Raw genomic sequence first — 24,542 nt, forward strand, 5'->3', positions numbered from 1 at the left:
TGTCTGATTAATATAGGACCTTATACAGATACTTGAAGTACTTGTTAACCTATTTAATCAAAGTAACAATAAAGTATTTGAAAGTAAACATAAAAAAATAAAATAAATAAAAGTAAACGTAAAGATGTGATGACTAGAAAGAACCTCAGTTCCTTTATGACGGGGGAAGCTGTTTCATTAGGTGTTTTTTCTTAAATCATCCCAGGAGCTCTACAACTATTTAAGGATAATTTTTAAGAAAAAAAGTAAGGTGACTCCTCCCACATACATAAAACACACACCCTGTCAAAGATGGTATTTAATTAATGAATTGAGGGAATCAGAAAAGGTGTTATAACCAGTTCAAAGGAGAATTCAAAGATCAAATATATAAGCCCATGAGATACGTGAAAATGTATTCACTTAATAGGTACAACATTGGCTTCTTCAGTGGGGGGAGAAAAGGCATCCAGACAGTATATTTTGCATTTCTACAGATATTTGCATTACTCTAAGTTTCCTGCAGTTTCTCTCTAGAGTTGCAGGATAGCTCAAAGAAGATGAAAGATCCAAACTCCATAGAATCAGCTAGCCTTGAAGAACAAGGTGCTCTATACAACACATGGTGATTCACTGAAGACGTTCAGTGGTCACTCAGAAGTCCCTCCTGGTTTCTCCTTCACTTTGCCATATAGCAAGGGACCCCTAGGGCTGTATTTAATCAGCTGGCCAGGCTCATTAATATTTACTATCACTTGTTAAGTATTTGTGTACACAGACCATTTCTGTCTTTGATAAGCTTTTAGTGTAATGGTAAAGTCAAGCCAAGTAACAGAACAGAGATAAGCACAGGTACTTGTACGAAGCAGTGCCTAAACTGAACTCCAAGGAAAGAAAAAGCCCTCTGGATTGATAAGGGTTAGCAGAGAGATGGGCAGGATGGACAAGAAAGAAACATGAAACAGAGGGCTCTAGACAAATGGTTTGAGCCATACCTGGATGCAAATTAGACAATGGTGAGTCCGTGGAACTGCAAGTTCATTCAGGCTTTGGAGTGGAAAAAAAGAAATGTTTACTACCATCCTTGACTTGGCATAGGAATAAACCCCTGGGTAGCAGTGGTACCCTCTCTGCTTCAGAGGATTTTAAGGAAAACACATAGCAAACATACAACAGGCAAAGTGTGTGAGCAAGGTATTGTAAATAATTCTCTTCCAATTCTAAAAATGGCTTGCAGCCATTCTAAATATTGCCTAGGAATTATTTATAATGCCTGATATAACATTCTGGGATAACATAAGCACACAATTGAGGGTTTGTTAAAATTTAATCCCAATTTAAAAGCTAAGCAGAGAGGACTAAGACCAGAGTAGGCAAAGGATTTTCATCAGCAGCATATTATTCAAATTGAACAAAACCTTCAAACTCCAAATTCAGATGACCATTTCCCAGAGAGGTAAATGCTTAAGTTGGCAGACGTAGCTCTTTGGATTGGTTTTGCCATATTCAACACAGGACCGGATTTTCAGTCTTAGTGAGAAGGGTTATTGATTTAACTGCCACTTACTGGCACATGGGTCACCATCCTAACTCTAAAATTATACCTAGAAATGTAAGATTATAACCAGAGCTGCAAGGTGGCTTCTACAGTGAAAAATTCTTCATAAAAACGGCAGCTACCATTTACTACATACCAGGCACTTTAAGATTAAATGAGTAATGTTTTTAACACAACCCTAGGATATATAGGAAGTTATTGTGCCCATTTTACATGTGAATAAACTAAGAACCATGGAGATTAAGTAACTTGCATAAATTTCTCATGTTACAACATATTACAACTTAAGAGGAGCTCAGATCCTGAGCTACATGGTCAATCCTAAAGCCCATGGTCTTTAAAACGTAGAACCTCTAGAGAAAAACTAAGTTCCCCCAAGGACTTTTAAATAATGACATGTATTAACAGTATCGGAGTTTATTAAAGGGGACTTTGTTATCTGCCAAGTAAGATTCTGGACCATACCCAGACCTATACTTTCTCACTGGTAGGGCCTTGGACAAGAACAAAAAGTCCATATGCCTTCTGCCTAAATACTAAAAAGAATAAGTCAATCTAACAAGCTATTAGATATGCTCTATACTTCTGCCTTGATAAATATACTTTAGAAGGCCTGGAAGGCCAACTTCACATTTAGAAGACCTCAGCTCATAGCATGGCACTCTATCTCTCCCCACCTCCCCTCCACATATACTCTTTCAAGCCCTGGCTCTACCCCACACTGCAAGGGGCCTGGCATGCACATTTGTGGTCACCCACCTGACATGTTCAAACACTATTCACAACCCCCCCCCCCCCCATAGCTGTCCCTTGGCTATTGAGTGGTGAGGTCTGCTCTGGGGTCTAGAATTTAGTAAACAGTTCTACACAGATCCTGAAGCAAGCTCAGGTCCCTTCAGGTAGAGGATTCTGGGAACCCATGCATGGTATGGAACATACTATTTAAAGGACAATCTTTGAAACCCTGTTGGTCCTTGAACTGTTACAGTGTGCACCAAGTCACTATAGAAAGCAAGCATTTGGGGCAGCCCCGGTGGCCCAGCGGTTTGGCGCCGCCTGCAGCCTGGGGTGTGATCCTGGAGACCCGGGATCAAGTCCCACATCAGGCTCCCTGTGTGGAGCCTGCTTCTCCCTCTGCCTGTGTTTCTGCCTCTCTCTCTCTGTGTCTATGACTAAATAAATAAAAATCTTAAAAAAAAAAAAAAAGAAAGAAAGCATTTAATGCCTTTCACAGAAATTGACATTGTTGTAATATCTAAGTACAGGATTTTGTATTTTACAGAAGTATTGGTCATTCATCAACAGGAAATTTCTTAAAAAGGCAGGGAAGGTAGTTCTTACCCACAAATGGATAGAAAAGCTTTGTCTTTCTGCCTAGGAGACAAGGGGCCCAGTGTAGACACCCCTCTGGCCTAGAGCCTCACCTTCTATAGGGAGGGCACAGACTGGGAAAGCCTCCAGAAAAGGCCCTCTAAAAGCACTGGCTTCTACAGGATTTCTCTTACCCAAGTATAAGGCAGTTCTGACAACACCACCTCTTCTATTTTTTCTTAATCTTAGTTTAACGATCTACATATCTTTGGGGCCTTGTGCTCTGAGGAAGCTGCTAGAATGGTGAAAGCAAGCTCTGCTGTGAAGTGTGTAGGCTTTGGGGATCCCAGATGACAATAAGCAGATGCATAGCTAATAAGTGGCTAAGGGAAACTGCTAAGCCTCCAGAACTCCTGCTACCAGCATTCTACTGATTAGCTCCAGCAGGAAAATCAGGTCAAAGCCAATAAAATTCAGCTCCTATTAATTCAGGACTACTTTGACAGTTCAATGGAAAGATTTTAGATCTCCTGTATTTTTTCTTACCCCAAACCTCAATTCCTGCTGAAGACACATTCCCTAGGCCTGTTTTTCTCTGCCTGTTGATAAAGGGATTTTAAAGTCAAAGGAAGAAATTTGAGGTCTGTTTCAAAGAAAATGAATTTTTCGGAGTAAAATAGATCTCAAAATACTATTTGCAATCATCTTGATATTATATTGCCTAAAGGTTCTGGCCAGGAAGAAATTGTTTTTAAAATGACTTGGGATAAGGAATAAGATTTGCTACTGTGTTTTCTTTTTCACTTCATAATTTTGTTTACTCTTTAATATGTATATCTTCCCCTCTTTGCCCACCCCTCCTTTTGCATTCCCCACACTATATAACACACCCACACAAGTAAACCAACAGCTGATGAGAAAGAACTGTAAGAGCTCCATTTTTAAGCATGATGAAGTATTAATTTAGCAAATGTTTATCTCTGATACAGACCACAGAATAAAAGATTATACTTTTCAAATAAATGCCTTGCTACAATTGTTTTTATGAAAATGCCCAACTTAACTCTCGTACCATTTCTGACCATTTTCTCTTCAAACAAAATTTGATTGGTTAAGTTTTATGTAGGCAAGGAGAAAAGAAGGTAAAATGATAGAAATCTAAATTTCTTAAAAGGGATTCCACTCAATCTCCCCCACAGCACGCACACCTCTTGTGACAAATCGACCCTCTTTCCTTTGAGTCTGGGATTTTGTTCCACAGCAAAGATCACTATCAACTTTACATGGAGGTTAAATTAAAGATTGTAAACCAACAAGGGCTTTCAATATCATACTTAAGATTACGTAAATAGTGTTCAGTAACACCAATACCCTAGTGAGATACAAGGTCCCTTAAGTACATGTACGATTTTAACCCTGGAATAGTCTGTCAACAATAACCCTTTTTTGCTCAAACAGTGACTTGATCTCTGGAGGCATGAAATGATTTAGACCTATTTTCTTGAGCCTTTCTTGGTATTAACTTATTTTAAAGTGGGCATCTTTCCCCTCTCCTGGACAAGTGATTATAACCTTTAATGGGCATAACAATCACTTAAGATAGTTTGTAGAATGCATATTCCCAGGCCTCACCCCCTAGAGATGGATTCAGTAGGCCTGAGATCTTCCCGGGAATCCTTTTTTTTTTTTTTTTTTTTAAACAAGTATCCCAGGTGATTCCAACACAGTTGTTTCATGGAACAGCCTTTGAGAAACTAGGCTAGGCTAGAATCTAGGCTACTAGAATCTTGAATGTTCTAGGTACTGAATGGGTCAAACAGTGCTTCCTGGCAATCACTTTATTTGATGACCAAGGTATCACGGTGGGGGAGGAAAGTGAGCCTTCACAAATTCACAAACTGCTAAATATTGAATAATAACATAACCCAAGTGGCCAAAGTAAATTCAAACCCATAGTCAAAGAATTTTGTAAAAGTTGCCAAATTTTAGAAATAAAGATGGTCATTTCAACCCTATTGTTTAACAGGCTCACCTAAGGAATATTTAATTATATAAGGGAAAGCATCTGCTATTTGATGCTTAATTACAATGCACCTAGGCATTGTAAAGTTATACATAAACTTAAAAAGTCTCTATTCATAAGGAAAGAGAATCGCAAAAGTTAGAGTGCTGTTGTCCTATAAGGTATTAACCAGGTTTGCATCTATGAGCCAATTTATACCAATATTCTTTTATCTGACTGATTACATATAAATCTCCACTCTTCAAATTCTCTCTTGAGTCTATCTCACCATCTGACTAGTTCTTTCATTAAGCAATGGACGGAATCAAAATATTGACATGTATTCATTTGTAGGGGAGTCAGGTTTTTATTTCGAGAATTGTGCTTCTGCAGCTTTAGAGGTTCTATGGAGATGCACAAATGCACTTGCCTGCCAAAGCCAATTAAACTCTGTTGGTCAAAGAATACAATTTGTGTTGCTTCAGCCCAGGCACATGTTTTCTTGGTGTCCAGAGTGAATTTCAAGCAGCAGGAGACGCTTGCTGACTTGGTTTCTCTTTTTTTAGTCTCCTGCCTGTATTTTTGTTCTGCTTCTGGTTTGGCTACAGTTGGTTCTGACTAGTTTATGCATAGCCAATAAATTATTTCCCACTGGTAACAGCAGTAGGGATCTGGTTTTATGGCTTGACAGTGTGGTTATCTCTATCAAGATGATAGACATCTGCTCGGTCAGGAGAGAAAGAACTTTTTGTCTATCCCTTGATGTTTTCATGGCAATTAAGAAAATATTTTGCACACATTCAATAGGAAAACTGCTCTTAGAGAAACTAGTGACTGTGTTTCTGTTTACTTAGATTTGTGGCTCAGATAGTATAAGTATGTATCTGTCTACTATTGAGAAAAAGCTTTAACTTCTCACTGTATAAATTTGAAGTATTGCCCTGCCTCTGAGGGGTATTAATGAATTAAAGGACAAAAACTTCAAGCCAGTTTTATATTAATTTATGGAGATTAATAACTGTTATGTAAGTGGAACATTCCTAAGATTTCTCTGGAAAATAAACTGAATTTTAAATGTGATAGCCTTTTAAGACAAAACAAGTAAACTGCTTGCCCAGAAGAATGGTTACATAAGATTTCAAGTTCACATAATCAAGATGAACCATTGGATAAATAAGACTGGTTTGATAAGTCTTTGATAGTCTGGGTTAAGAAAACAGGAATATATTTTTTCTGTGATTAGATTATAGTTCAGTATTATAAAAGAATACACTTTTAAGGATTTGATTTTGTTTTTATGAATTTCCAAAAACTTCTTACACTGGCTTATTGATCAAATAAGCTAATACTACTCCTATGTTATTAAGATTATGAAAAACATAAGGGACCAGTTTGGGGCTGCCTTAACAGCAAAGAAACCAAACCCTACCCACAACAGGCAAAGAAAGCAATTGCAGACAACTGGGCTAAAGGCAAATGTGGTTCAGCAATACAGGTATTCAGCAATACCTGAAGCACTAGAGTCTGGGGGAACAGAAAACACTGCACTGCAAGCACTACAAGACCTCTTCTTCACAAGGCCACTACTTTCCAGATCAGGAGATTTCACCAACCCTCCAAAATGAGAAAGCAGGGCTATGTCCCAAATGAAAGAACAGGACAAAATCAAAACCAAACAGCTAAATGAAAGAGATAAGCAATATGCCGGGCACAGAATTCGAAGTAATGGTCATAAAAATACTCACTGGGATGGAGAAAAGAGTGGAGGATCTTGTGAGATCTTCCACAAAGATATAAACTATAAAAAAGAACCAATCAGACATGAAAAAAAACCCGCAAAACTGAAATTTAAGATACACTAGAGGACATCAAGAGCAAAAGCAGAGGAGTTAGAGGAAGCAGAACAGATCAACAACCTGGAAGATAGCAACAGAAAGCAACCAAGCTGAAGAAAAGAAAGAAATGAGAATAGATTAAGGAACTGAGTGACACCATTGACCATAGTAACATTCGCATTATAGGTTTCTCAGAAGGACAAGAAAGAAAATTTGAAAGAACTAACTGAATACTTCCCTAATCTGGGGAAAGAAACAGACTTCTAAATCCGGAAGGCACAGAAAGCCCCCAACAAAACCAACCTAAGGAAGTCTATACCAAGGGGCATAGTAACTAAAATGGCAAAAAGTAGTGATACAGAGAATTTTGGAAGCTGCAACAGTACCTGCAAGTGAAACCTCGTAAGGCTATGCTGATTTTTCAGCAAAAGCTTTGAATAGATGCCACTCTTTACTCAGTGTGAAGTGCTGAAAGGGAAAAATCTGCAGTCAAGACTGCTCTGTCCAGAAAGGCTATCATTCAGAATAGGAGAGAGTTTTCTAGACAATTTATTTTTTTAAAGATTTATTTATTTATTCATTCATGAGAGGCACAGTGAGAGAGAAAGAGAGAGAGAGAGAGAGGCAGAGACATAGACAGAGGGAGAAGTAGGCTCCCTGCAGGAAGCACATGAGAAAATGCTCCGCATCACTTGCCATCAGGGAAATACAAATCAAAACCACAATGAGATACCACCTCACACCAGTGAGAATGGGGAAAATTAACAAAGCAGGAAACCACAAATGTTGGAGGGGATGTGGAGAAAGGGGAACCCTCTTGCACTGTTGGTGGGAATGTGAACTGGTACAGCCACTCTGGAAAACTGTGTGGAGGTTCCTCAAAGAGTTAAAAATAGATCTGCCCTACGACCCAGACCCAGCAATTGCACTGCTGGGGTCTCCCCCAAAGATACAGATGCAGTGAAATGCTGGGACACCTGCACCCCGATGTTTCTAGCAACAGTGTCCACCAATAGCCAAACTGTGGAAGGAGCTGCGGTGTCCATCGAAAGATGAATGGATAAAGAAGGTGTGGTCTATACACACATTCCTATACAATGGAATATTCCTCAGCCATTAGAAATGACAAATACCCACCATTTGCTTCGACGTGGATAGAACTGGAGGGTATTATGCTGAGTGAAATAAGTCAATCGGAGAAGGATAAACATTATATGGTCTCATTCATTTGGGGAATATAAAAAATAATGAAAGGGAATAAAGGGGAAAGGAGAAAAAATGAGTGGGAAATATCAGAAAGGGAGACGGAACATGAGAAACTCCTAACTCTGGGAAATGAACAAGGGGTGGTAGAAAGGGAGGTGGGTGGGGGGTGGGGGTGACTGGGTGACAGGCACCGAGGGGGGCACTTGATGGGATGAGCACTGGGTGTTATGCTATATGTTGGCAAATTGATCTCCAGTTAAGAAAAAAAAAAAAAGGAAGCCCAATGTGGAACTCGATCCGGGGATTCTGGGATCATGCTCTGAGCCAAAGGCAGACGCTCAACCGCTGAGTCACTCAGGAGTCCCAACAAACAGAATTTAAAGGAATTCACCACTAAGTCAGCCTTACAAGGAAGGTTAAAGGAAATTCTTTGAGTAGAAAGGAAAGGTCACCATCAGGAATAAGAAAATTAGAAAAGGGGGAAAATTTCATAGGTACATACAAACATAATAGAAGCAGACCAATCACTTATAAAAACCAGTACAGATGTTAAAGCACAGAAGCAGGAAAATGAATTATGTCTATAAAAATCAGTCAAGGGAACAAAATAAAAGGATGTAAAGTGGGATATATACATAAAACATGGGAAGGGTGAGCAAAAAGTTTTTTAAAAGCTTATGTTCTGTAGAGAATCAGCTTAAACAATTTTCTAGATCCCTCAATTAACTAAATCTTAGGTTGATTTTAGATGGCTTATTCGATAATCTTCAGATACCAGGGTAATTTCTAGGTAAAATGAACACTGAAATCCAAGCACAAACTTAATAAACCTAACATTTGCTTCTTTAAGATGTTCCAGAGTGATTATAATTTTGAATGTTAATAAACATGCTTATTCTTGCCACTGTAAAAATGTATAAAATTGGATATCTGTGGCTATTGGGACTGAGCTTTGCTAGTTTGCTAAATTGTGATAAGTTATTATCAATTACCTACCTCTCCACAAAATGGAATTTTGTAAGAGTTCTATGGGAAATTGAAATTATACCAGGAGCACAAACATCAGAGAATTATAACTGTGTGTGCAAGGTAATGGGATAGGGTTGTTTTTTCCAGGAAAATAAGTATGGTTCTCCAGAATATGAAACACAGTGGAGAACAAAATTTGAGTCTGTATACCAAATTGAGTTTGTATACAAAATTTGAGTTTGTCGTTGTTTTTAGGGAACTGAATTTTACCTTGATTTATAATATTGGAGTCTTAAGAGGAATGAAATGTTAATTTATGATTTTGAGAGAGAGCATGCATGTAAGCACACAGCAGGGGGAGGGGCAGAGGAAGAGGGAAAAGCAGACTCCCAGCCAAGCAGGGATCCCGAACTGGGACTTGATCCCGGGATACCTGGATCATGACCTGAGACAAAGGCAAACACTTACCCGGCTGAGCCACCCAGGCATCCCTGAAAAGTTAATTTCAACAAAGTTTGCTTAGTTTTGATGGGGTTATTCATGTTATCTTGTAAAAGAGCTTGAGAACCCTTTACTGCCAAATACTGTATTAATGCAAATTAGAACTTGGCTTTTCTTGCTATTAAAATGGCAAGTAATCTTGACATATTTAATCTTCATAGGTAGTAAAATGGTTCCTCTTTACCTCTGTATAATATGTCCAAATACAAGTCTACTCACTAGGATAATTTTCTGTGCTTTTTACTACTTTATCAAGTCTTTTTTTTTTTTTTTTTTAAGACTACATCTGTTCACTTGTGAAAGTGCTAAGGTCAGAGATGGGGTTGCACATGAACAGACAGACGTTGAGACTGTTGGCATGCAGGGATCAATACCTGTGAAGAGAGTATGTTAGAAGCAGAGGAGGGCACAAGGAGAAATCCCACAGACACAAGCAGGAATTGGGGACGCAAGACCCCCAGCACTTCAACCAACCCCACAGGGAGTTCTGGAACGTGGCTCATCACAATATCCAACGTTAGGCCAAAGTGGCCAGGCTTTCTACCTGGGATCACTGGATATGGGCCATCCTTGAAAAGAATGTGCTTGGACTAGGCAACAGAATGCTTGAGGCTGCATGCTGACACATGGACAACAATGCTCTCCCTGAACAGCAACCTGAACAGCTCATCCTCATGTCCACCACAATTCTCTGCAGTCACATACCCTCTCCTATGCTCATTTTCAAATACCGTTATTATATTCAATAGGTGGCCAAGTACTTTATCTCAGGAAACCAAGGATCCCCTCTTAAGAAGGTAAGAAAGCTCTTAAAAGGGCACCTCGGTGGCTTAGTGGTTGAGTAAATCTGTCTTTGGCTCAGTTTGTGATCCCGGGAACCTGAGATCAAGTCCTGCATCAGGCTCCGTACAGGGATCCTGCTTCTCCCTCTACTTATGTCTCTACCTCTCTCTGTGTCTCTCATTAATAAATAAAATCTTTAAAAAAAAAAAAAAAGCAAGCTCTTGGCACAACTCCTGATTTTGCCTTCGAGGGCAGAATCTGTTTAGAAGGACAAATTTCAATGTATTTGTTATGTAAAGCTAACTGAGATTTCTCATTTAGCCTCTGGATAAATCAAATATATATACATTTTTGCCTTATTCAAAGGGGAATGACTATAAAAGATAGGGCATATTTGGTATGTTCTTTTTCAGCTCAACACAATTGTAAGAACGGTATTTTAAGTTAGGTGACAGGGTAAGTGTATTGATTAAATATTCATAAAAGTGTTTAAGATTATACCCTCCTACAGTGTTTCTTAAAGCTGGTCCCCAGATCAGCAGCATCAGCATTACCTGGGACCTTGTTAGAAATGCAGATTCTAGAGCCCCACTCAGAGCTATCAAATGAGAAATTCTTAGGGTGGAACCCAGCAATCTGATAAGGTTTGAAAATTATTGTTTTACAGAGCTCATTGAGACGCCCTAGACTATTTGTTATAACACCCATTATAAATTCCTACCCTCAGGAGAAACCGGAAAGATTTACAGATTTCATTGCAATAAAGAATTTTATACTCCTTTGTTTTTAGGTTATCAGTTACTTAAGTTAATCATAGCAGTTAGCCCCATTATCAAACAGAGTTCAGTCCAACCCTGATTCTTGCCTGAAAACGAAGCTACAGGCATGATTTTGTATTTTCAACACAGAAAGACGGTCTCAGCAACTCATGGCAAGGTCCATTTCAGAATTTAAGGCAAAAACTCACAGATCAGGCCTTGGAGCTTTTGGGTGGGTGACATCACTTAGACAATTCATTATTCCTGAAAACCATCAGGATTTGCAAAACTATTCTAAAAGCAGACAAGCTCATGAAAAAGTTTATATCAGACTAAATGAACCAGTGAGAAATTTCGCTGTAGCCATTCTAATGTATTTAGTATTTTTAGTGTCTTATTTTTTAATCAGTATAGGAGAAAATTCTTTAAAAAAAAAACTCTCAAATTAGTAGAGCATGCTTCTGTGGATTAAAATTAACCATTTGGTAAACCTCTTGTTAACCTCAGAATTCAGATGCTGTTACAGAATCTCCTTACTTTTAATGAAAATATGGCTATTTGCCTCTCATTTTAAGGAAGACATGGTAATATACATTTATTCAAGGATTCTGTCCTTAGGATACAACTAACAAATGGTGTCACTAAGATCATATATCTAGCCTATCCTATCTGTAAAGGATTCCTATTTGATATTGTATAACAAGCTTACCAATAAAAATCATACTTGATGTATGGAGCCAATGGCTATCAAATCCTTCTAGGAAAACTGCTATGGAGCTTGTTCTATTATTTAGGTTACAGTGATAAGAAAGGCCACTTTCCAGGAGTCAGTAGCTTTTTAAATTTTGGGACTATCTAGGAGATAACATTTCACCCCAACCTATAAGCACTGCTAGTAAAATCTCATAAAGGGAGATTCTTGACCTTGCTTTCCAAGACTCAAAACAGAGGCTTTTAAAAGTCCAGGCCAAGGGCAGCCCAGGTGGCTCAGCGGTTTAGCGCCGCCTTCAACCCACGGCGTGATCCTGGAGATACGGAATCGAGTTCCGCGTCGGGCTCCCTGCATGGAGCTGCTTCTCCCTCTGCCTGTGTCTCTGCCTCTCTCTCTCTCTCTGTCTCTCGTGAATAAATAAATACAATCTTTAAAAAAAAAAAAGTCCAAGCCAAGGTTCTTTTAAAAAACTAAAATAGTTATTTTTTTTCATTACTTTACAACAGACTGCATGCTGCAAGAGTTGTAAACACATATAAGACCAAGACCTTATTACTAATAAACTTTAGAGATTATGTAGGAATGGGAAAGCAGTGGAAAAAAATTCAAAATCTGGAAATAAAATCTTGATAGCAGATATCTTTTCAGTGTCATTGTTTAAGGATTCTATAAATATCTAGGAGAACGCATCTATATAGGACTTTATTATTTAACATTTAATCAGAATACTGATATGTTGAAATTGCATGATGTGTAAATTTGTTGAGTAAGAGTGCTCACCTTTGTAAACCACTAGCTACTTTTTAAATCTATTCATACAAATTTCAGCAATGCTGGACCGCCTTGACTAGAGAAGTCTATTTTTCAAATTCTCCTTTGAATCAGCTTTAGTAGGTAGGTTATTGGTTTTCTCATTAATGAGTTGAATAGAATCTTTGACATGTGCTCATTTTACATTTGCCAAAAAAAAAAAAGGTTTTTTACTTTTGAAAATCTTGCGTGATACTTGGGATCAGGTAGGTTTTGGAATTTAGAAGTCAGGTTTTAGAAGGTGCAGAAATGTATATTTTATATGTATTTTTATATTCTAGATATAGATAACTCCCCAGCAGTATGTGGGACAGCACCCCATAAGCAAACATCTTAGTATGTCTTCAGTGAAACATATTTGTGCTTCATAGGGTGGAAGATTATAAAGGTTACATAAAAATTACATGAAGATTATAAAAAGATTATTTCAGGTTTGATTCTACCAATGAAAAATCTCAGGACAGGTCAGAATGCTACCAAATGAATTATGAGAGATTTGTCAGTTTTCAGCACTTGTTGGATTTTGGTAGGCAATTAAGGGATTGCCTGCAATTTCTATTACCATCTCAAACTACATTTATCCAGTTTCAGGGGACTCATGTCAAAGATAATAAGAAAAAGAGGAAGTGTGAAGCCTTAGAAACCATTTATAATTTAATATCCTAGAATGCAATCCAATATGAGTCATTTCTTTGAGTAATAGTCAGAAAATGTAACATTCTCAAAATAATGGCTAGTGCTTCACGATCCATGTTGAAAAAGACTTCATAATCAAGAACCCCAGTAATCAAATAGCAAACAAGACTGAAAACATGAAAGGTATAAATCAAATTTTCTGAAGTTTAAAATAGGTAACTTTTCCTATAGCAATATTTCACTGCAAATATAAACCTTACATAAAATGAGTATTTTTCAGTTTTTAAGCGAAATGCTTCAAAGCAACACATTCAGAAATACTAAATGCCAATTTATTAATAGCAAGATGAAAAGGGCTTTGTCAAGATGTGAGAAATATACTCTTCAATGAAGAAGTATGATCTCTACACTGGGGATTAAAAATTAGAGACCAAGTTAAAATATGTATAAGTCTACAAAAACAGGAGTAGAACATAAGAGGAAGTTTTACTACAAAGAACTCTATTGTACCTTATATCTCAACTTTTTCATAATTTATGTAATAGTTTGAATATTGAAGACTTTGATTTAAATTTCAAAATACTAATTAAAAGTTCCTTAACTTTCTTCCCAGCAGGTGTGTGTGTGTATGTGTGTGTGTGTGTGTGTGTGTGTGTGTGTGTTTTAAGGAAAGGATCAAGAGGAAGACAGAGACTTTTGGCTTTTTAAAATGATATTTAGGATTATTCCCTTATTTCTTCCCTTCTTGTTCCGCAAATTTACCAGAAGGACAAAATGATCTAGAAAGAAAAGATGAGAGGGGAGCTCCAGGCAAACTAGAGAGCTGGGGTCAAACACCCCACAGTGTAAGTGGTTCTCCTTTTGTTGCCAGATTGATCCACACACCTGAATGTCCTGGTACCATCTGAAGGAAAACTGGAAGACTGGCATTTCGGTCCCAGTTACTGAGCCCCCTGCCAGGATGGAGCCACCTCACTCATCTCTGCTAGACTGAGCAAACTGATCTTGGCACATGGGCCTTACTCGGTAACACAGGCCATTCTCCATACTCTCTCAGTCCACAAGGGAAGTTTAACATCCTTAATGGACTCTGTTCTGCCACTGTCTTAAGTATTTGTAAAAATGAGCTGTGTATCTTGTATTATCCATCACCTAAACATACTCTCTAACAAATATGCTCCCACTGTATAATTTTCACACCTAACAATCCACACTCCAACAGTATTACTAGAACTCCTGAAACAGGATTTGGTTTGGAAATGCAAAGGGAGGAAAAAAAGCCTTTGCTGATTCAAAGTTCTCCCTACATGCCATCACTCTCAAAACATCCTATTAAAAAATAGGACAGCCCGAATCATTTTTAACACTGAGGAATATTTATCAAATGCTTAATGAAGGATTTATTTGAAAAGCTATACACCGAAACTTTCAATATGGTGAGAAAATTTTATAAACCATTAATAATCCTTCATATCTGATAATTTAGGAGCTAGCTGTTCTTTATGTGTTACAATTCACCTTTCCTCTAGAAACAGATCTGTGGTTTAATTTACATTTTGTATTTAATACGTGTACACTCTTTGGGATCGCTGGGTGGCACAGCGGTTTGGCGCCTGCCTTTGGTCCAGGGCACGATCCTGGAGACCCGGGATTGAGTCCCATGTCGGGCTCCCGGTGCATGGAGCCTGCTTCTCCGTCTGCCTGTGTCTCTGCCTCTCTCTCTCTCTCTCTGTGTGACTATCATAAATAATAAATAAAAATTAAAAAAAATATGTGTACACTCTTAATACATTTAAAATACATTATTCTCAGTCTTTAAATCAAGTATTTGTCCAGGATACTTTCTCTGCTGTCATCCGCCTGTTCAAATTTTCCATACACTATTCATGTATTAGCTTTCTTTAAGGACAACCCCTTGTGATATTCCCTCTACAGGTTTTCCTTCAACACAAGGCTTAGCATGTAATTATTTTGTTCATGTATGTTCATTACTCCGGCTAGATTATAAGTGTAACCCCCAACTGGCCTCTAGATCAGTAGGCTACTTACTAGGGAAGAAGGGAAAAGGGAAATAAGGCTTGATAAAATACTAAGGAGTCAATGATTTTGCACAGTGAAGGAGGTGGTCAAGGTTTATCAATTGGGAGCTTCTCTTCAGATGCCTAAGAATAAGGTGAACTCCACAGAACTTCCCAAAACTGTAGCACTTACAAGACGGACAAGAGGGAGACCAGAGCATGACAGCATCATTCCCCTGAGGGAGTATACATCATAAAAGAATCCAACACCTTCAGCCCAAGTCCACACACACACACACATCTATGAATCATCAGAAAAGAGAGATCACTAAAACTAAAATATCAACTTTGTACCTGAAGTATGAATTGTAGAATCATCAGACTAAGGAGTCTGAGAAATCTGTACAATTGGGATAGCCTGATGCCCACAAACTGCTGTTTTCATGCAATCAGTATGGGTGAAGAACAGAGATTCCCAAAAAGGGCAGCAAGCTGGAACCAGGATAACAAGCCAGGAGAATCCAGTCAGGTCCTGGACAAGACACTGGCCTGGACTGCAAGGAGCTCATTCATTCATTTGAAGACAGCTGGAAATTAGTATTGGAATCATGCTGCGTATTTTCTAGTTACTATGTCTCTAAGACAAGTGGCAGGTATACCTGTGGTAATTTCAGTACCTGTGTGTCACATCTCCCAGCCATCCCAACAGAGCCTCACCACCACCCTTCCTTCGGTATAGTCTCTTCCTGTTACATCTAGGGAGGGGGGAAAAAAGGAAGAGTGCTGCACAGGTACTCCAAGTCCACTCACGTTCTCTCACTTCTGATTTCAACAGATGCCTTACTACAGCCCTAGCTTCCTGCCATCCCATAGGAATGCTCTGCTACCAGGCAAAGATTTTGCTGCTCACGTACTTCACCTACCCCCTCAGAAGGTCAATGCTGACTGAGGTCCACAGCCAAGTAGTTATTTTGCCTCCCATACAACTAGCTTTTGCCCACACTTCTGCAGCAACTGTTCATTGCCTTGACTTGTCAGATGGCTCTCTGCTCAGTTTTCCATTGGATGTATGTGGCAGATTGCTTGTAAGAAAAGTAAGGACCTCTTTTCACCCTTCCCTTCCCTTCCCTTCCCTTCCCTTCCCTTCCCTTCCCTTCCCTTCCCTTCCCTTCCCTTCCCTTCCCTTTTCATTAAAAAGTAGAATCTATTTCCCTGTCCCTTGAATCTGGGTTGGACTTGCAACTTGCTTTGGCAAACAGCATGTAGCAGAGGTGACATGTGCCTTACCTACTTTGGCCTCTTAGACCTCCACAGCCCCAAGAGAAAAAGCCCAGCTAGCTTGCCCTAGAGTGCCGGACCACATGAACCAGTCACCGCTTTCAGCCTAGGTGACAGAAAGCCAACTCTCAAGGAATTGAGAGGCAAGGAATCCTAAGTGGCCTGCAGCTCTTCCCACAGACACAGGATGCAGCCATCCAGTTGGGGCCAGCCTCAAGTGCTGACCCACAGAGTACAGGTCACATACTTGGTTATTTTAAGTCATTAAATTTGGGGTTGGTTTGTTACACGGTAATTAACAGAATATGCTATTGCATACCCATGGTAAGCTGCCCACATAGCAAGTAGCTCTAGATCAGTTAACACTTTATATGGCAGACCTATTTGAGCCTTCTATATAGTAGGATATATCCTTATGTATTAGAATATTAAAAGTGTTTCATTACAATACTGTATTATTTTACTAGGCTATTATATTGAAGTATATTACATTATTATAGATCCTTTTTCAGAGCACACAGATATTCCAGGGGAAGCTACATCCATGGTGGGGATAAAATGGGAAGGAGGGTATTACACTTTATGCTGCTCAGTCCATTCCCCTTGCTAAACTTTATTCTCCCTCCTGATTTTTCTCCAAATTACTCCTGTCTGGCATTCACTTAGTTTCCAGATCTTTCACGTGTATCTTTATGTGCTTTTAGCATTTAGGAGGCCTACAGATATAAGTACCTAAATTGGCTATCGTGAGCAAGAAAATTTATTCTCTCATATACCAAGAAATCCAGATGTTGAGTTCCAGATTTGCTTAGTTCAGCAGCTCTAAAATAGCACCAGGAGTTTATCTTTCCACACTACTGTTTAAGACATCAGCTTGGCCCTCAGAATAGCTCTCTCCTGGGCACCAAATTGTTGCCATGAATATAGATCTCAGGTCTACAATGGTGACATCTCTTCTTAAGTAGGTCTTTTTAAGAGTCAGAAGGGGTTTCCCAGAAGTCCACCTGGAGAATCCCTCTCAGATCCTATTGGCTAGAATTGCATCACAAGCCTTTTTCTAAACCAGTCATTGGCAACTGTAATGGCATAAGCAAGATTGGCTCCAGTAAGCATGAACTGCTTTAACAGTGTTTACTGGAATACTTAACCCCTATGTAGGAATGATCATTTTTATCATGTTCAGAGGCTCTATGTAATTTGGCATATTTGGCCTAAGAGCCCACTTTCTGCTCACTTGAGGACTCTGGGAACAAAATTTTTCCTAAGTCTTTGCATCCACACAGTCAATATTCCCTATTATGTGTGGTTTCAGATAAGCACTACTGTGTGATTGGAATCAGAGGTGCCCACAATTGTACTCCCTGGTTCCACTTTCAACTCAAATTAAGCTCAGATTTGGTCCCTGGACCAGTAGCATCAGCATCCACCTGGAATTTTTTTGGCCCCATCCCAGATTAGTGCATCAGAAAAACTGATAAGACCCAGCTGTGTTTGATTTAATAAGTTTTTTAAGTCATTCAGATGCTTCCTAATAGTGAGAACCACTGTACTCTGTTTTAGCAATGTGACTTTGGAGAAGACATTCTTGGCCTCAGACTCTCCATCTTTAAAATGGGGTCATAAGATCTCTTCAAGTGTTATTGCAAAAATTAAGAAACTATATGTAAAATACTTAGTGCAATGACTGACAGACATATTAAGTATGGTGTTGGCACATATGAACATAATAAATGTTAGCATATCTTCACATATAGCTATGTATTCTTAAGATATATATATATAGCTATAAGGGTATATAAATACATGAAATGGATTATTAAACTTTTTAAATGCATAATCTGTTATTTTGTTGATTTTCTAGATTTTTAGTTTTATTCTTAATATAGTACATAGGTCAAAAATATAAAAACCTTACAAAATAGCAGCTCCTTGGTTGTATTACCACCACTTAAGTATGTTTTAGCTAACTTATTTTTGTATTATTAAACACGTGGACTTTATTTGTTAATTTATCAATTTTAGACATTCCTATCATGAGGATGAAGATTTCATTTTCTTATATCACCTCCAGTTCCTAATGCTTTACTGTTTGACTCTTATTGCCATATTTAGCAAATATTCTTTATACTACTAGGACTCTAAATATAGGGGGTTTGAGGAGCTTTTTTTTTTTAACCAATTTACCATGACGATGTTTGTTGCTCTTTTGGAGGTAACAATTGCTTGTATTCAAACAGCTCAGGAAAATTCTTCTCAGTAATACTTCCTACACAAATACATCAGGTAAACTATCTGTTCCATTCTTCCCTAGAGAACATTCTCCTGGAGTTTGAATTGGTTGCAGAGATTTCCCCACCACATTCTTACTTTATGTTGGAGGACCTCTTTCCTGACCCCCAGCTCATCTTCACTTGGTGCCATACATTCTGGTGGTGTACATCTTTCAGGAACTTCCGGAGAAGGGGTTCAACATAGGTTAAGATTTTGAGTTCTTGCACATTCAAAAGTTTTCATTTGGACATTTGAGGGTCCACTTGATTGTGATTAGAATCTCAGGTTAAAAAGCATTTTTCATCAGAATTACAAGGTCTCTCCCTAGCACTTTCTACCTTCTAGGGTTCAATGCCATGTTTTTCCCCCCAATTCACTATAATTTTCTGTAAGTTTTAATCTTCAGGGTGTTATTACTGAATAATAGATCTTCATAGACCTCTTTATTCACTGTAGCAGGCACTCTGAGGGCCCTTCACTCTTGGGAAGTTTTCTATCATTTCTTTGATAACTTTCTCTCCTCTAGTTTTTGTTCTCTTTATGGACTATTAGATATCAGATGCTCTGGTACCTAGAGGTCTCATTTCTATCCCATTATGTCCCCCCCCCTTTTTTTTTTGCTATTTCAGCGTTTTTCTCTATTTTTTTTTTAATTAAGATCACAAGTTTGTCTTTCAGATTAAAAAAAAAAAAATGTTCTCTGCACTGCTTCTACCTCCAATTTTCTCCTGTTTGTTTTGGTTGGTTTTCATGTTAGAGGCGTTCTTCAAATAGCTTATTGTCCTTTGATAGCCTTACATAATTTAGAATGAGGCATTAAATAAAATGCAGTTTTGGTGTTTGACCAGTTTTTGAGACTTTAGATTTTACTTGTAGGATAATCAGAATGAGAACTGGATAATTCTTTGCAGACCTTCCAACAAGTGTCATTACCTGTTTCATATGGTTTCTTAGGTGGTGGGAAAACAGCTTCCCATTTTCTGCCCAGGCATACAAGTTCCAAAAAATCAGATGACACATGGAACTAATGTAACATTGTGTATCAACTATACTTCAGTTAAGATGGCACCCCCTCCCCAATTAGATGAAAAGAGCTGGAAAGGCTGCCATTCAGTTATGTAAATTTATACCTAATCTCCAACTGTTCCTTCAGGGCAAAAACATCAAGAAGATAGCCCATTACACAGAAACGTGACCAATATTCTATAGTGACCTACATTTCACAAGCTACTTTATAATTTGGATACATCTTTGGTTTCCCTTATGCATCTAATAGCACCTGTTAATGTACTGAACAGTGTTCTCCCAAATTTCATATGTTGAAGTCCTAAACCCAAGTACCACAGAATGGGATATTTGGAGATAGGGCCTTTAAAGAGTTAAGGAAAGAGGAGGCCTTTAGGGTAAGCCTTGATCCAATCTGTTTTTATAAGAGGAAATCAGCACAAAGGAGAAACATCAGGAATTCTGTACAAATGAAAAGTCACTTAAGGACACAGGGAGAAAGTGGCCATCTGCAAGCCAAAGGGAAAAGCCTCGGAAGAAACCAATCCCGTCAATGCCTTGATCTTGACTTCCAGCCTCTAAAGCTATGAGAAAATAATTTCATTCACCCAGTCCATAGTATTTGGTTATGGCAACCCTGGCAAGCTATTCCACTACCCACCTATACTAAGTTACTAATCAGTATTCATTACTGAATAACTGATTTGACTAACTGATGCCCTGTCCATATGCTCTTATCTACTACTAGGGGGTCATCTATGAGATGTTCACATATATACTAGTAACTTCCCTCATTCCTGGAAGCCAAGGGAGTATGGAGGGCAGGCCATAGTTCACACTCCTGGGGCCACACTCCATCAACAAGGGCCAGCTTCCTCCCCACTAATGGGACAATTCCAACATGTGCCTCTCAGCTTCCCAGCAGAGCTGAGCACCTTTTGCCCACTACAGTCCCACTGTTGGATCTTAAAGCTGAAGGATTACATGGGGAGAAATCCAAAGGAAAAAATGCAACACCAATTATTTCAAAATACATTATCCTTTATTTCTACTACGTTAATAAAAATTTGATTTGCTGCTGCTCCTGCCTTTTCTTACAGGTGTCATCTGTAAAGGGCTACTCTCAAATCAGACTCAAGTCACATAGAAGGTTTGCATAAGGGATTGAAAAGGAGAATTAGAAATATATTCATTTTATTATACTGTAAAATATTAAAGTTTCTACTATCTTATGTTATTAGATTTAGAAATTTGAATTTTATCAGCATAAGACATTTTGTTATACCAGTGACTCATGTCTGTTGAGGTGGCTGTGGAATGCCATTCCTCTAATATTTAGAACATGAAGTCTCAGAGTGGTATTTCATGGTGTTTTCCCCTCTACGATCAGCAAGGACTTCCATAAAACTACAGATTACAGAGAGGGCACTACTCAGGAAAGTTTGACAACAAGAAGACCTAAAGTTCAAAGGAAATAAACAGCATCATGATGCTGATTTTAATTCCACTTAGGCTGAATCTATAATCTCCTTCAGTCTAGAATATCTCGCCCCTGATAATTCACTCTTTTCATACCTAGTATCTTAGCTTCCATTGCCTCCAAAGCAGATTGGATTCAAGTAGTTATTTGGGAAGCTAGAAGTAGCCCAGTAGAAGGAGAAAATGGATAAACCAAAGCTTCCAAAGATGAGATTTTCCAAATGAGACCAAATTTAATTTAAAGAGTTTAAATGAGAAGAGACCAAGATGTCTAACAGGTTAAGATTACACCACACATGTGTATCCACTAGTAGAAAAAAATAACCAAGAGCAAGGTTTTTCACATCACTAATTGTGGTCTGAGAACAGCAGAAGTCTAAAATGGTGAAGGCAGGAAGAGAATTTGAGTGGTCCAAGGGCAGGCTTGGTGCCTTGTGTTTAATACTATACATCCCATGCCTATAACAGTGCCTGGATATAGGAGTCAACAGGGAAGATCTACAGGAGGAAGGATTCAACAAAATAAGGAGAGCCTCAGGGTTCCCAAAAGCCTCATTTCATTAGGAAGTTAAAAATTAAAAACAAGATCTTTCTGAAACTCTGACAAACAAGGCAAGAACAAATTGGCAATATATCCAGTGGAAGCAGTCCTCCTAAAAAGGCCACGGGTTTGTAAATGCATATAAGAATATTTCTGGGGCAGCCCCGGTGGCTCAGTGGTTTACCGCCACCTGCAGCCCGGGGTGTGATCCTGGAGACCCGGGATCGAGTCCCACGTCGGGCTCCCTGCATGGCGCCTGCTTCTCCCTCTGCCTGTGTCTCTGTGCCTCTTTCTCTCTGAATAAATAAATAAATAATATTTTAAAAAATAATAAAGAATATTTCTGAATAGAGAAGAAGGGCAAGGGATCCCCCACTCTGAAATGTGAAAAAAAATGTGAAAATATCAAGTATTACCAAAGAAAAACTTATTTTTAATAATATTTGGAAGCTAAGTCTTTTAGTCTACTATGGCCCCACTTGCTAAAATTATAACATTAACAGGTTATTATTATGTGCAATTAGTAGCATGAGTAGGCATGTATACAAAGGAGATAGAAGTCCTATATTTGGATAACATATATTATACAAAAATCTGAACATTCAAAATGACTGGAATCTTAGAACCTTAAGGACCCACTCCCAGAGTCTGAATGCCCAGGTTTGGAACCCAGCTCCACAAGGCATTAGTTAAATAACCTAGAGCAATGCTCCATTTTCTCATCTGTAGAATGGGAATAATACCCCCTAACTACCAGGTTATCATTAGGGTAAGAGGAGATTCCTGGAAAGCATAGTAAATGTCTGACACATGGAATTATGGGGCAGTGTCTCCCCTTCAGCACAGGGACTTTCCCTAGTTAAGATCCAATTCAGTCTCAGCTGATAATTTAGCCTTTGGGGCTGGTCACTGTGCAAAGTGCTTTGCATGTATTCACCAATTCTAATATGTATTACCTATCAAAACACCTAACGAGCCATTATTTTCTTTGGCAGCCCACATTGAACAAAGAACTCAAGCACTATCATTAGTTTTTAGGTTTTTTTTTAAATAGGAGTTGCCATTTTCAGGTTTCTCAAACATAGTTTTGAAATGGTTACTTTTCTTTAACTGATGCGCAGCCAAATAGATTGAGTCATGATTAATTTCACGTTCTTGGTCTTGAACCATCATTGTAGCTAACTTGGGTCTGTTTTCCATCGGAAGTCTGTCTTCCAAAATATTAAATACCATTTGCAACTTCGGGTTGAACAATCCTAACAGCAAAATTGAAACGCAGGGTTTGCTATCCATAACCTCCTTCCAGTTAACCTATAAGCCAATTATTTAAAAATGGTCCTAGACTTTAAACTTACCTGGCTGACAAGTCATCTGATGTAATTTTTATGCTCAAAGATTTTATCTACAAAATGCATAAAGCTGAGCCCGGGTGGCTCAGCGGTTTAGCGCCTGCCTTTGGCCCAGGGCGTGATCCTGGAGACCCCGGATGGAGTCCCACGTCGGGCTCCCGGTGCATGGAGCCTGCTTCTCCCTCTGCCTCTCTGTCTCTCATGAGTAAATAATTCTTTTTTAAAAAAGTGGGTAAAGTCTTACAGTATCGTAAGGATTAAATGCAAACTCACTGAAAATACTGAGTGCCTTACACTCTGCTAGTAGTAGGCGCTCCAATAGTTTCCCTTTCCCTCATTCAATTAATAGTGGCGTTTGCTTTGCCTGCTGCCCACCCCCCCCCCCCTACTATGTCCTGATACTTCAGGTCACAGTGCCATTGCAGAAACAGAAAGGCGTCATTGGCTTTTAGCTCCGTACTTCAAAAGGATCAGCGTGTTACTCCTGCTTAAGCAACAATTCCCAGCGTCCAGGCAACGGAGAGCGACCCCCCCCCCCCCAGGACGCGGCGCGCTCCCCAGACACCTGCCGGCTGCGCGCTCCTGCACCTGCCGCGGGCCAGGCCCACGCGAGTCCCGCCGCTTGGCTGACCCGGTGACGCCCGCAGGCTGCCCCGCGCCCCTCTCCCCTCCGGCCCGCCCGCGTGAGCTCAGCGCTCACCTTCCCCGCAGGGGTGAAAAGGGCCCTTCTTGGGGCCGGGATCCAGCTCAGGAGCGCGCGGGGCGCTTGGAGAATGGGAAGGGCCGCAAGCTCGCTCCCGCTTTACCCTCCCGCGGTTCTGACTCAGGAGGCGCCCCCCGGGGGTGGGGTGGGGGGGGGCTGAGCAATCAGCAAGGCCCGAGCCCCGCGCCCTGGTGGTCATTCGGTGTCAGGGGTGGCCTGGGCAGCGCGGTGCATGGTACGAAGGCCGTTGTGCTGTGCAGGGAGCATTGAGAACCAGGGCTCCACACGGGCCTGCTCCGAAGTCACCCCCCAACCTACAGGGTGGACAGATCCTCATTCCCATTGGGGCTCCTGCTCCTTCTAATGCTCCTCTTTCTTTTTCTTTGGCTCCCCCCCCCCCCCCCCCCCCCCCCCCCCGCAGACTCCAGGAACCTGCCAGGTCTCAGCAGTTTCTTAGGAGCCTTAATGGGGGCAAGGGTTGGACCGCGCTCTTGCTGCTCAGCACCCCTCATTAACCCCTCTCCCACGCTCAGATCCCCCTCTGGCTCGCTGCTGAGACAGGGAGGTCTCGTACAGGCAGTTAAACAATTCGACTCCACGGAGAGAAAGCAAGATCGGTCCAGCTGGTCGCGTCCGATAGAAGTGTAAAAATAGAACCATTTTCTAAATGACTTTCTTTTCTTACAACTGTTAGTTTTGGCAACGTGCACTCCACAAACACCTCAATGCTTTTTTTTTCACCAAAACATAACAACTGAAAATATCACCCAAAGATATTTCTTCCCCGGGGCCAGTTTCCAAGGCCTACTAGGCCACGCTTTTAAAATATTATTTATAG

At 39.7% G+C, this 24,542-nt stretch overlaps 1 long non-coding RNA gene across 1 annotated transcript in view; it reads right to left on the reverse strand.

Moving 5' to 3' along the window:
* LOC112911447 (uncharacterized) overlaps positions 1-23,838 on the reverse strand; it is a 171,550-nt gene extending 147,712 nt beyond the window's left edge. The window contains exon 1 of the long non-coding RNA XR_011996213.1: positions 23,702-23,838. This is a non-coding gene — a long non-coding RNA (uncharacterized lncRNA). The remainder of the gene's footprint in view (positions 1-23,701) is intronic.
* Between the last annotated feature and the right edge of the window lie 704 nt (positions 23,839-24,542).

The sequence above is a fragment of the Vulpes vulpes genome, chromosome 13 (assembly GCF_048418805.1).
Source record: "Vulpes vulpes isolate BD-2025 chromosome 13, VulVul3, whole genome shotgun sequence".
Classification (NCBI taxonomy): Eukaryota; Metazoa; Chordata; class Mammalia; order Carnivora; family Canidae; genus Vulpes; species Vulpes vulpes.